Raw genomic sequence first — 2,864 nt, 5'->3', positions numbered from 1 at the left:
AAAAATTATTTAAAAAGAAATTTTGTTCCATATTATGTCCTCCCGTTTTAAATGAAAGATTTAACACACAAGTCCCCAAACTACAAACATCTCGTACTTCTGTAAACGAAATAGATACTGTATAACCAAAGTTGATTGCTTTACAATTAATATTTGATTATTATAAACTGTCTATGTGCTCTTGAGTGTCGAAGTTTCGACATACTCGAAAGCACGACCTCCAGATCGGTTGTTTAATTTACTACTAAAAAAAAAGTTTAAAAATACTCGACTCGTACATATTACTCAAGGCTAGATATTTAATGGATGACAACTTTTCATTCTACTATGGATTGGTATAGAGCTTTATACGGTTGTCAAGCAAACTTGAAGATACGCGGTACAGACTAACAACATGAAATACGGATTAAAGGCGTGCACAGAAGGGATTAACAACAAAGGATAATGATTGATTGATCTCGTGACAACAAAAAGAAGCCAGCTGTATAAGACAGGATACAAAATATACAGAGCTGATAGGATTAATTAGAGATGATAGCTGGAGTGTTCTGTTGTTTTATCAAATCATTGTAGGCAGATGAGATGAGTGTCTTTGATCTCTGTTGATTGAGAGAGGGTTTGAAATGCTTGTCTTGGTTTTCGCTTGTTGACGTGATGGAGGTTGCTTGATAGAATTTGAACATTGTCCGTCATGACGTTGTGACTGAGTGTGTAGTTGATGACGTCGTCTGAGATGGCTGATTGTTGGTCTGACGAGGTGGCAGATACTTCTGTCATGAATCTGTAACATGGGAGGCGATCGTTCTTAACGTTTTTTTATGTAGCATATTCAAAAGACGATTACCTTAATTAATACATTATATTATGGATTAAACGTTCTCAGTCAAGTACACATTCTAGTGCTATTTGAGGGTTGGGTCCCATACTGGACTTGAACTCAGGCTGAGACACCTAATCGCCAGCACACTAAGTCAGCGATCTAACCCACTCAGCCACCAAGCTTCCACAGAAAATGGAAGTCTGACAACTGGTAGTCTAGACCACGTACTATTTGTACCCCTCTGACAAGTGCAAATTGGTACGGCTCCCATGCCCGAAAGCTATGAATTCATAATACATTTTAGAAAGTGGTCTAATGAAACATATGTTATTTTTGAGACAACACTTTCTAAATAAAGTACAGATTCTAGTACCTTTCAGGGGGTTGAGTCCATACGTGATTCGAACCCACACTCTCAGGGTGAGGAACGGAAAGGCCAGCACACAACAGTGATTTAACCCACTTAGCCACCGAAGCTGGCGATTGTTGAAGTTAATCTGTCATGAATCTGTAACATGAAAAAAAGGACGGGGTTGTCCATAACATCTTTTGAGATCTGTCTATCATTGGAGAAAAGTAGCTCTTTAACGATAAATGCCTCGATTTTCTTAACCTATTGAAGCAAAAAATTACGTAATATTTAAATTAGAAGCCGAAATGAAGTAAATACACTGCCTGAAGAAGTATTTTAACACTAAAGTATGTTAATGTTCGTCCATCTATATTTTAGGGTAATGGTTCACAATTTTGTGAAAGGAAAAAACTTATTCCGGCATTTTTTTTCCAAATAAAATGCCTTCTTCACTCTTGACCGAAGGTTTGTTTGGTTGGTTGTTTTTAACGCCGAAGTTAGCAACATTTCAGATATATGACATTTGTTTGAAAATAATCGAGTCTGGACCAGACAATCAATTGATTGACATCTGCATCTAATAAACGCCTCTACCAACTCAGTGTGCCTGTAGTGCGTAATTTATCCTGTTAGTCGTCTCCTACGACAAGCATTGGTTGCTGAAGACCAGTTCTAACCCGGAAATTCACGGGTCGGTTAAAATGGAAAGTATGGACACTTTGGGATAATCTTGTAAAACATTCAACCACTATTCACATCAAACATTACCTCAATATATTACAAGTTGTTAAAATATTGAGGAAGATGTTAGCACTGTGCATATTCAAACTTTGGAATAGTCGTGTTTTTTACATGAAAAACCAACATCCATCAAATACTCGACACGTGCAAAAACCGAATATGTCATATGTAACGGAGTCAGTATAATCAGTTGAGTGTTAAAACTGTGGTATCGTATCTCAGGGGAATAACAGATAAAATCGGCGTCCAGTACAGGCTGCTAAAGTTGACGCTCACACGTTTACACGCGCGCATACACGCACGTACGCAGGCGTGCACGTGAAAGGATATTTTGACGTGTTTGATTACTTCCGGTGACCCAGTTCTGACCAGAAGTGACATAACGCCATTGGAATGGCGGCCATCTGTCAGAAGCGAAGAAGGAAAATAAGTATGGATTTCAATAATATTATGGACAAGACAAATTATCAGTAATATTTTTAAGTGGCCTACAACAGCCGGCATTATAGCGAGAGCCTTCGAAGATGATGCTTCCTGCCATCTGTCAGTTGATCCTGGGTCCACGTGCACCGCATGCTTCTCTCAACAATCCCGTGCGGAGCTGACAGGTCCTTGTCGACGCTTGAAAGAGCACCACTTGCCGCGAGGTGGAGCTGTTCGACCTTGACATTTCGATTTACCTAGCCGCAAGGTGCATGGGATCCGATACTGGCATTCATTGTGTGAATTATTTTTAAATGGTTAAGATTTCCCGAAGTTGTTAACATTTTATTATGCTTCGTCGTTGTGGTTGCTTTATCACCTATTGGAACCATTTTCAAATATGATAAATTGTTTCCCGAGATGGTTAGCACAGCAAGTTTTGTTTGCGCTTTAAACTTGGTATTTTTAGGGACCGTTCATATAATGGTGATGGGAATTTTAAGGGGAGGGTGGGGGTACATATGTACT

The 2,864-nt window shown here is 39.0% G+C and overlaps 1 long non-coding RNA gene across 1 annotated transcript; it reads right to left on the bottom strand.

Moving 5' to 3' along the window:
• Positions 1-281: 281 nt before the first annotated feature.
• LOC124266238 lies at positions 282-2,561 on the bottom strand. The gene is made up of 3 exons (XR_006895690.1): positions 2,406-2,561; positions 1,194-1,328; positions 282-781 (listed from the first exon to the last, which is right to left on the bottom strand). It is a non-coding gene; the product is annotated as an uncharacterized LOC124266238 (long non-coding RNA).
• Between the last annotated feature and the right edge of the window lie 303 nt (positions 2,562-2,864).

Source organism: Haliotis rubra, unplaced genomic scaffold, assembly GCF_003918875.1.
Source record: "Haliotis rubra isolate DU_JTF1 unplaced genomic scaffold, ASM391887v1 Scf124, whole genome shotgun sequence".
Lineage (NCBI taxonomy): Eukaryota > Metazoa > Mollusca > Gastropoda > Lepetellida > Haliotidae > Haliotis > Haliotis rubra.
Note: the sequence above shows the minus strand (reverse complement) of the source record. Positions and strands in the feature narration are given on the sequence as shown.